The sequence below is a fragment of the Mytilus edulis genome, chromosome 11 (assembly GCF_963676685.1).
Source record: "Mytilus edulis chromosome 11, xbMytEdul2.2, whole genome shotgun sequence".
Lineage (NCBI taxonomy): Eukaryota > Metazoa > Mollusca > Bivalvia > Mytilida > Mytilidae > Mytilus > Mytilus edulis.
The window spans coordinates 65633556-65645563 of NC_092354.1; the positions used below are offsets into that span (position 1 = coordinate 65633556).

General features: G+C 32.4%; 1 protein-coding gene across 7 annotated transcripts in view; it reads right to left on the reverse strand.

Moving 5' to 3' along the window:
• LOC139496087 (protein prune homolog 2-like) overlaps nt 1–12008 on the reverse strand; it is a 101022-nt gene that overhangs the window by 61820 nt on the left and 27194 nt on the right. Inside the window, exon 1 of one of the 7 annotated variants that reach the window (XM_071284543.1) lies at nt 6839–7065. The exons of 5 other annotated variants lie outside the window; for them this stretch is intronic. The gene's annotated coding sequence lies outside the window, so the exon portion shown is untranslated. Of the gene's footprint in view, nt 1–1875; nt 1945–6838; nt 7066–12008 lie in introns of those variants that run through there. One more of the 7 variants, XM_071284544.1, reaches the window with a different exon arrangement.

Below are 12008 nucleotides of genomic sequence, written 5' to 3' on the forward strand. Positions count from 1 at the left end.
TATAATGCCAAAGGACAATATTCAATTCTAAAAGCGTAAATTTATGACTTGGATGAAAGGTTGTCAAATTGACACTCATACCACATCTTAAATCTATGTGTAGGGTACTAATGATAATTAAGGCTTTCAAACCCTAATTTAAACTATACCGGTTAACCGGTTTTAAAATCGGTCGACTGATTATCCGAGTAACCAGTTAGGGGAAAGTGTACGATTTGACAACACTACTATAAATGTAATCAATCAACAGACAGACCAATTCGCCGTTTCAGAATCTAATGCATCCTGGGTAATATTTTCAAAAGCGTACACCAAAGCGTTTTGATTGGTTTAAAACGTCCTAAACAATGGAAATTTAACCAATGACGTGACGTTATTTTCATTTTGGGGTACGAACAATGAAATTACCCATGATGCTTTAGATTCTGAAACGGCCAATTGCATTTGTCTCTAAATAAGAGAATCCATACAATTTGTAACCTTATAACACTAATAATTCATCAATTTATTTTTAACGTCTTCCATATTTGATACCCAGCAGTAAAAGGAATACTATACCTCTTCATCAAAATATTATATTCAAATTACCATAAATAACCACACACATTATAGGTTGTAAAACAAAGCAATATTGTACTATAATGAATAAGAGATGATGATGCATGATGGGACAGATATTGAATAATTTGTCATCTTCATTTATAACAGGAAATTAATATCATTTCTTGACGAAATTGACGAAAAAAATTGGCTGTGAAAATCTCAAGTACTGTTGTGTCATTTAATCACTTCTCAATAAAGTCACTAGTGAATTATTAAGATTTGATTAAATATCAATAGAGGTGAAAGAGTTCAAGGGTAGTCACCCACACAAACTTATTTCCCATAATACGCCCAATCTTTATCTCATCAGTTTTTATAAAGTTTTGTGGTCAGATATTTATTTTTTTATAAATACGAGGAAATGAGACAACCCCACAAAACACTAACAAGAATCAGTATGATGGTGTGTCAAATATAAAAAAAGAAGATGTGATATAACTTCTTCTGAGACAACTCTGAGGTACCACATTATGAAGAAGTTAACAAATATAGGTCATCATATGGCCTTCATTAATGGGTAAAGCCCATACTCCATGGTAGGCCAAAAAGGCCCTGAAATTTAAAGCAATTAATTAGATAACAAGAAGTCTGACTGACTGAAAAGCACATGTTACAAAGCATTGTTACCAGATGCATGAATAATGGACAAAATGATGAACAGAAATCATAAAGACTGCTCATTTAGTTGACAACTGTATCTATAATTTGTTACATCTAAAATAATTGTTTTTTGACTAGTTTGAGCAATATACTTTGCAGTGCCTCAGTTTATTACAAAGATTTCTATTCATGTATAACATAACTCTATGATTATCCCAAATCACCCCATCAGCCTAAAATTCAGCATATTATGCTCGCAAAAAATCCAATTCAAATTGTCATGACGATAAGTCTGTTTATAAAGGTCAATCTCAAGGCCAGAGGAATCTTAACTTATAAGAGAGATGACCTTATTGAGATTTAAAATTAATTTCAACTGATAGACATTATTTCATCTTTTATTTACATGACATGACAAAACAGATATTCACTTGACATAAGTGACCTTTAAGGCAAGTTTTAGAGGCGGATTTTGGGGGACAGGGGGACCTGGTCCCCTTTTATGTGAAAATATTCAGATGATTATTTAGGGAACCAATTAAGCATGGTTGGAGGGACGCCCCAAGGAGTCTTATGCAGACTGTGGGCCCCTTCTTATATAAACTCATGGATTAAACACTGACTACCAAAAACTATAGTTTAATGTGACAAATATTAAAATATAAACCTTACCTATTAATTCAGTATTACTCCATGTATTTCTACCTCAGCCCCATGTTTTAATAATACATATGTGAGTATACTAAAACTATACATTAAGTGGTATGTGTCAATTGATTCTTTAGTTTCCTGATGATTAATTTGTTTCATAAATAAACAACAAGTTTCCATTGAGCTTGTAACATCTGAATCATATATGCATTGTATATATACAATAATTATGTATTTTCCTGTTTAATCTTTCGTAACATCTACTTTTCTCTACCTTTGGACACACAGATTAAATCTTGAGAAAAGGTTAATGGAATATTGATGATGATATCAAGATATATTATAGATGATGAAGATTCTTAAGAACAGCTGATTATTGCAAAATGATTTTCCAATTAGCTGAGTTATCTCCCCTTAAGAATAAATTAACTTCCACTTAATTCATTTAAATTCCAAAGTCAACTATACAACCATCAACATTTAACTAACCCCATACCCCAAGCTATGATAGGTCTGAAGATTCTTAAGAACAGCTAATTATTGCATGATGATTTTCTAATTAGCTGAGTTATCTCCCCTTACAATTTAATTTGATTTATTAACATATATTTTTCTCTACCTTTGGACATTCAGATTAAAACAAACAACAAACAAACAAATAATTTATTAGAGTCTCACCTCTTTAAAACATTTGATATACAACACAATATAATATTAACAATTTATAAAAGAGCCACTCTAAAAAGAGTTATGAGAGACTGTAAAAACAGATTAAAATACATTTATATTACATCTTAAATCTAAAGAAAAGATTAATGGAATGATGATAAGTTATATTATAGATAATGAAGATTCTTAAGTACAACTGATTATTGCATGATGATTTTCCAATTAACCCAGTTATCTCCCCTTAAGATTTAATTTGATTTATTTACCTCCACTTAAGGATGTTTGGCTCCTCTTGTTATGGAATTTTTTAAAAATTTTCTGAATCCTCATGTTTTATCCATATCAAAGTTTTGCCCACTAATTAACCCTTACTTTTAATTTCATACTTCTGTTACATATATAGTTTAAAAAGCCATATATTAAAATGTTATAAAATCCTTGTTATACACAATAGTTATGTATTTTCCCCATTTAATATTTCATAACATCTATTTTTCTCTGCCTATGGACATACAGATTACATCTAAAGAAAAGGTTTATGAAATATTGATGATCAAGATATATTTCAGTGGCAGATCCAGAAATTTTTATAAGTGGGGCCCACTGGCTGCGTAAGAGGGGGCCCGATCTTGTCATGCTTCAGTGATTCTCTATATAAGCAACCAAATTTTTTTCTCAAAAGGGGGGCCGTGCCCCCCTGCCCCCTAAATCCGCCCCCCTAAAACCGCCTCTGATTATAGATGATGAAGATTCTTAAGAACAGCTGATTATTGTATGATGTTTTTCCAATTAGCTGAGTTATCTCCCTTTAGGATTAAATTGGATTTTTTAACCTCAGATACTTAATTCATTTAAAATATGAAATCCATGATGGATAATATTTAAATGACAATTTTGTCAGAAATGATTTTGAAAGCCAACATATGTCTTATTATGTTAACTTTCAAGGAGATTTGAAAGAGCCATGGTTTAGCCCTGGTAATTGAAAATTTAGTTAAAAGCAACTTAAACCTTTCACCAGAATGTTATTATTTTTTTAAATGCTCTGAAACCTAATGAAGTGTAGCAAAGTCACTTGCTAATGTCACTATGATGTCATCATTGTATCAAAATTAACATATTTGACCTAAAATGGTCATTTTACTGATAATTTGGGGAGAAAATTAATGAGTTTCAGTCCTTATGCATTATATATGAAATATATTATACAAACATTCACATCCTTTTATCAGACATTTTGTGACCTGCAATCTCTTTTATGGTAAGGCCTTTTTTTGGGGATGATTTTTCTTAAATTTTGCATTATATGCAGGAAGTTTAAAGCCCTTATTATAATGCAAATATGTAAGATAAAGTTCAAAATATAAATACTGATATCTGATAAACTAATTTCTTATCAACACAAGAAGGATGTTAATTTATTATTCTTAGTGTTTTTACAATCAGGGGTAAACAAATATAGGCGTATCAATTACAGTATTTATAAAAATAATAAGACATGGTATGATAGCCAAGACACACCTCTCAACTACAGACAAACCAGTGGCGGATCCAGAACTTTTCATAAGGGGGGGGCCTGCTCCAGTCATGCTTCAGTGATTCCCTATATAATCAACCAAATCCCCCCCCCCCCCCCTGGATCCACCTATGCAAACAAAAAACATAGATTGATTGATTGATTGTTGGTTGCTTAACGTCCAGTGGCAAATATTTCACAAATATTCAGGACAAGAACAAGTTCACAATAAATACAATAGGTAGGTCGTGTCATAATAGAGGCCATTTGGGATGATGGTTGGGAAAATTTGGACGGCCACTGGAAAATGAGGGTATATTAGATATTGGATAAGGACAGAAATTTTGCCTTACAACAGGCCACCTACAGGCCCTCAAAGAGTTGTTGCAAGGATTCTTAATGTGCAAAGAGCGAACAGAACTTTTTGTTCGCTTTGGAGATTCCGTATATCGTCAAGTTATTGGAATTCCAATGGGGACTAACTGTGCACCACTTATTGCGGACCTGTTTTTGTATTGTTATGAGTTACAATTTATGACTAAAATTAGCAAAGACCCATCAAAACAACATTTGATAAAAAAATTTAACAATACTTTTAGATATTTGGATGATATATTGGCTCTAAATAATGACGACTTCAGTATGTATACTAAAGAAATTTATCCTGTAGAACTTACTTTAAATAAAGCTAATGATAACAATGACCACTGCCCTTTCCTCGATCTTGATATCTATATCATAAACGGGAAGCTTAATACAAAAATTTATGATAAAAGAGATGATTTTTCATTTCCTATTGTTAATTATCCATTTTTAGATGGTGACGTTCCCTTGTCACCATCTTATGGTGTTTATATATCTCAACTTGTACGATTCGCTCGTGTATGTAACAATGTATTAGATTTTAGCGAGAGAAATTTATGTATTACTGAAAAATTATTACACCAGGGTTTTCGATATCACAAACTGGTCAAAACATTTACTAAATTTTATCACCGGTATAAGGAAATAATTCGTAAATATAACTCAACATGCAGACATCTTATACGTTCAGGTATTTCACATCCAAAATTTTATGGAAATATTCTTTATAAAGCACAAAAATGTCAGTATTCTCCTCAGAAACTAACAAAACCTTTAAATAGACTTATTAAAAGGGGATATAGTTACGATACTGTTGTCAGGTCATTAAAGATTGCATATTTTGGCTTTAACATTGATTCACTGATAGGGTCTTTGCATCGGAACTAAACACATTTATTTCTAAAAAAACAGTTGTTGGCATGACACGGGTTATGTTCTTCTCATATATTTTATGATAGTATGATACTAAACCCCTAACGGGAGGGATTGTACCTGATATTCATATGATGAAGACATAATCTTTCAATCAGTTTAATTGAGGTCTGGAGCTGGCATGTCAGTTAACTGCTAGTAGTCTGTTGTTATTTATGTATTATTGTCATTTTATTTATTTTCTTTTGTTACATCTTTTGACATCAGACTCGGACTTCTCTTGAACTGAATTTTAATGTGCGTATTGTTATTGTTTTACTTTTCTACATTGGCTAGAGGTATAGGGGGAGGGTTGAGATCTCATAAACATGTTTAACCCCGCCGCAATTTTGCGCCTGTCCCAAGTCAGGAGCCTCTGGCCTTTGTTAGTCTTGTATGATTTTAAATTTTAGTTTCTTGTGTATAATTCGGAGTTTAGTATGACGTCCATTATCACTGTACTATTATGCATATTTTAGGGGCCAGCTGAAGGACACCTACGGGTGCGGGAATTCTCGCTACATTGAAGACCCATTGGTTGCCTTCGGCTGTTGTTTGCTCTATGGTCGGGTGGTTGTCGCTTTGACATATTCACCATTTCCTTTCTCAATTTTAGAGATTGAAGAACAAATCTTAGTGTCGTAACATTGTCATTTAACAATCAGTTCTTACTGGGACATTATAGCAAAAGCATTGTGACATGACAATATACAGGAAAGTGAACTAATTAGAAAGTCATCTACACAAACTTTAACATTGAACAAACCCGATACCACAAGCTATAAAAGGCCCTCAAGATAATTGTTTCTATGTTTGTGACTTAGTGTTAACTAATATTTTCCTATGATCTTATAAGTAAATCCCATTCTTAATTAAGCCAGCACAAATATAATAGACCACTTTCGAGTTCATCCGTCACCGGAAAAAACTCGTCAATTATAAACGCCTTTATGACGTCATTTACCAGATAGAGGGGGTCGCCTGTATCCCTGCACTATTTACGTTCATCAAGCGTCTTGGTGATCGTCATTGTGCAGGATAAACAAGAAATAATGGTTGTTCTGTAGGTACTTAATGACAATTCCCTAATGACATCAATGCTGATTGTCAATTTTGAGAATTCAATTTGTCGTATAATTTGTACATATAGAATTATAGTTTTCCAACCACTCGCTCAACATTGGAATGGAAGTGACGACGCCCCTAAACGCACAAATGACGTTCACTAAAACCAGAGTTTTTGACGGAAATGCATCGAACTCGAAAGTTGTCTTTTCCTTGGATACCAATTTTCGTTGCTTTCATACATGTAGGTACAGGTGAACCACAAAATTAAATTGGTCAATGAATAACAAATTTTCTATAGGCTTATATGCAGACTTTGTCAAAACCACAAAATTAAATATCCACAAACATGCAAGTTTTTCATAATCTACGAAAAATGGTACCCACGAAAATAAATGAAGCCACAGTAATTAATACCCTTTTAATGCTAAAAAATATCAAACTTATTGTTTAATTTACCTTCACAAAAGAAATATTTCATCGAACAAAATTCGTAGAATTACATAATTTTCCGATTCACAGGCCAAACTTTTAACTACCTGATAGCACATTTATTTCCTATATATTGAATTCCACAATGCACCATGTGCCTTTTAATATCTATCCAGTCATTTCTGATTCATTTATATTTTATACATAAACTGTGAAAAACAATAACATTCATACAAATGACACAATACATATGTATTTTTATGTCTATATGGATTTGATACCAGCTTGCAAATTAATTCTCAGGTATTCTGATGACTTTGTAAGATGTTATTTATTTTACGATAATCACTGAATTTTTTCCTTTAATGATCCTAGCTTGGCTGTCAACTAAATGTCAATAATAAAAGAAATGTTGCTAACTAAATAGCAGTTAGGTAAAGTAGACAGGGCTAAAGCTACAATACCTGTATGACAAATTGTTTACTTTTTGTGAAAAGAGAGTTATAGGCGTATACCTAGAAAATTATAAATCCTAATATACAATCTTGGTCATCATGCATTCCAAATTCCAATGTTTAAGATTATTATAAAATATCGTTAAAGTGCAAAAAGGAAAAATTCTTTTCTATTGAATAATACAACATACTTCCCGATAGAAATCAATATTTCAGATTATCTTCTATCAATCTATTTCAGTTTATTAAAGGATGTATTTAGGTGAATTTTTTAAATTCTACAATTCAAAATTGATACTCTTAGTGAGAAGAACATTTTTTAAACAAAATAAGCTGAAGTTATTGATAGGTTTATTATATTGGAGCTCTTTTTGAGATATTTGATTTTTAAACAAGGATGTGTCCCCAGTACACGGATGCTCCACTCACACTATCATTTTCTATGTTCAATGGACCGTGAAATTGGGGTCAGAACTCTAATTTGGCATTAAAATTTAAAAGATCATATCATAAGAAACATGAATACTAAGTTTCAGGTTGATTGGACTTCAACTTCATCAAAAATTACCTTGACCAAAAACTTTAACCTGAAACGGGACAGACGGATGAATGAACAAATGAATGAACGGACGAACGAACAAACGAAGGAACGAATGAACGAACGAATGGATGCACAAACCAGAAAGTCTCACTACAAATTTACCTTATTTTTGCCTTGATATTATTTGGGTCTCAAATCAAAAGAAAATAAATCTAGCATCTGCCTAAATTTTTGTAAATGACCTTTAATGATCTATTGAAGTCTTATATATATGGGGCAAAATATTCTACCCTGTATTAACACGTCTGAACTTCTGTCAGACACAAATTCCTAAACCTTATAACCAAATTACATCCAAAATAACATTATGGGAATTAAAAACTTAATTTGTCTATTAGTTGATAAAATGGGACCCAAAAAACTTTAAATAAATGCATAACAAAAACTTTTATAGTTTACAATCTGAGCTGGAAACTATATTAAGGAATATGTTACAAATTAACAATTATATTGTGTATGTGTCAAATATGTCCAGTTTTGCCTCTACTAATTCAGGTGCACATTGGGCATGAGGCTTGACCTAAGCTAATATATAAGTATCTTTTTGGAGAATGCGTTCATGGGACGCGGCTGATGTTCCTGTTTACATACAATGTATAACATTATAAAGGGACATCACCTGCTAGCAGTAAAAGTGACTCCACCCAATTTGAACTTGATCTGTGCTTTATGGTCATGAGAATTATGTATAAGTTTCATAAAATTTTATTGAGGCAAACTAAACTAAGAAAACAGAATCTAAATTTGGAACTTTCAGAACACCCAATGCACCCTTGAGTGCAGCAAGGGCATAAGAAATATAAAATTGAGAATGGAAATGGGACATTTTTTTGCAGTCACTGAACAATGACAATGAGGTCAAGGACAATGGACAAATGCCTGACACAAACTTCATAGCAAAAGGTATTTGCATAGAATGTATGAAGCATCTAAATTTTAGCTTCTGAAATACCGTATAGTGTGTTATTTTCGCGGGTGTAAAATTTGGCGATTTTTATTAAATAAAGTATACGAAATATTTTGACTGTTATTATTTTGGCGGATTCAAAACTTGTATCAATACCTTTGCATGTGCACTTTTAAATTGGCGGAAATTTATTTTGGCGATTTAGTTCTATCCGCAAAAATAAGCAAAAATTTACACCCTGCAAAAATAACCCGCTATACGGTTTTACCCTTTAAAAAGTTTATGCTGTTACAGCTGCCAGATTGTAACACTTATGTCTCACATTCTGCAAATTTCGTCATCATAAGGCAAAACAAAAAATCACATGACACCCTCAACATCAACACTAAATGGTCAATAGTTTATGCATATCAACTTAACACTTTCAAACCTCTTATTCAACTGTAATTATTAGACATTTACATGTAATCATCCTACAAACATCTTGCAATCAAAAAGTAATCATCCAGCAATCTCACCAAGATCATTCTGTGATCATCCAGCAATCTCACCAAGATCATTCTGTGATCATCCTGCAATCATACCCTAATCAAATAAGATTGCTGTGACTTGCTTGCATATGCTTGTGCAACTATCCTTATGGTTCATATTAATGATAGGTTGCAAGGATGCAGCATGCCCCATGCATGTACAGCATGATTGTGGCATGCATGCTCATGTTGAATTTAATGTATGTAGTTTTAGTTTTGCATAGTTATAGTGTTTTTTGTTCCCTCAATCATATCAATTTATTTAAAATAAATTAAAGTATGTGCTTTAAATAGCAGACATTCATTTGTTTATAACTACAACACATCAGACACCAACATCAAACAGGTTCCCATTTACATATCTTTTGTTTTTGGAAGATGAAATCAATTAAACATTTTTCAGTTTGCATATATATCTATCAAAAACTAAAACCAATATGCAAGAATTTTATAAACACGGCTAGAAAAGCATTTTTTTTAAAAGCTTCAAATGAGTGAAACAGACGATAAATAAATTTAATTAGTACAATTTTTTACTACATGTTAAGTAATTAGTTTGCAGCACTTTACCTTAAGCTTTGAATCTGTCAGCTTAGGCGATTCGTCAATAAATCCCATGATAGATTTTTTCCATGTGATTGAATTTCTCAGATTTTAATTCCAACAGCTAACTTATAAACATATTGCCATCACAATAATGTGTTGTTTTTCTACTCCTGATAAATGAAAACATTTTTTCCCTGTTCAATGTCAATGACACTCAATACAACGTAATTGACAGGATGGCGGGAAAACATTCAACATGTTTTGTCTTTTGAAGACAGGACAAATCCTTAAATAATTGAATGATTTCCTTTCCACAAGAACAAAAAGTTTACGACCTCAAAGACTGATGCCAGAATAATTGTTAGAATAACAGCGATAGTGGCGTGAATGGAAAGCCGTTGTATTGAATAAAATGAAGATTGACATATATCTCCCAATAACCATTCCATGTGTTGTATCTAGGCTTTTTAATGTATCATAATATAATACCTCATTTGGCTCTAAGCTGAAGTATATAGGCATGGTAAATAGAAATCCTTAAAAGTTGTAACTTTAAGTATTTCCATAAACGTGCTCTTTCAGATTTAAGAAGACGCAAAATACAATCGTCATTAATAAACTTAGCTAGGTCTTAACAATATACTGAGATATTTAAGAAGATGGGGTATTAGTGCCAATGATACAACTAACTCCCTCCAAGTTACAATTTGTAAAAGTTAACCTTTATAGGTCAAATACCAGTACCATGTTTTCACGTCGCAGTAAGGCATTGAAGTAAAAAAAAAAAAATTAGACTTTCTAGACGTCATAATATTTATGGACTAATATGGAATATGCTTCATGCTTAAAGCATGTTCTCATCACATTCAGTTCTAATTTGTCATTTAATTGAATATTTTAACAACTGTGTGAACAAACTTAATTTATTCTAGGTGTGGTGAGGGATTCAAGTAGATGTAGAATATTAAACTCTATGAGTTCATATGAAATATCCATTCTCTATAGAGTATTCTGGTCATTTATAACATCTACTTAAGTGTCCTATATAGTCCAAAATAGAGCTGTGGTTCTACCCTTTTCCCTGATAGCCCTGTCTTATAAACTTTTGTTTTCAGAAGATATAGATATCCCTTTTCCCTGATAGTCCTGCCCAATAAACTTTGTTTTCAGAAGGAATATAAATCCCTTTTCCCTGATAGTCCTGCCCTATAAACTTTTGTTTTCAGAAGGATATACATGTAAATCCCTTTTCCTTGATAGTCTTGCCCTATCCCTTTTCCCTGATAGTCCTGTCCAATAAACTTTTGTTTTCAGAAGGAATATAAATCCCTTTTCCCTGATAGTCCTGCCTTATCCCTTTTTCCTGATAGTCCTGTCCAATGAACATTTGTTTTCAGAAGGAATATAAATCCCTTTTCCTTGATAGTCTTGCCCTATCCCTTTTCCTTGATAGTCCTGCCCAATAAAATTTTGTTTTCAGAAGGAATATAAATCCCTTCCCTGATAGTCGTGCCCTATCCCTTTTCCCTGATAGTCCTGCCCAATAAACTTTTGTTTTCAGAAGGAATATAAATCCCTTCCCTGATAGTTGTGCCTATCCCTTTTCCCTGATAGTCCTGCCCAATAAACTTTTGTTTTCAGAAGGAATATAAATCCCTTTTCCCTGATAGTACTGCCCTATCCCTTTTCCCTGATAGTCCTGCCCTATCCCTTTTCCCTGATAGTCCTGCCCTATAAACTTTAGTTTTCAGAAGGAATATAAATCCCTTTTCCCTGATAGTCCTGCCTTATAAACTTTTGTTTTCAAAAGGAATATAAATACTTTTCAATAAAAAAAATTAAATCATAGTAAATAGTGAAAAAAGAAGATTCAGAGATTGACTTATTATATGGACACGTGTCACTGACGTGTGTTTTGGTTATTTTTGTCGTAGGGTTACTGTCAAATAAATGTACCTAGTATACCCAACATCTTGTTTTATAATCATCTGCATTTTTGCTGCAGGTGTAAGGAAGTTCATTTAATTTGGACAATATTAGAATTTTCTCTAACTTGTAGAAATCATTACTTCTAATTTCCTATTTATAATCTATTAACAAGAAATTGATTTCGTTGACAAACACTGAAATCTAATGAAGACAAAAAATATCAAAGTTC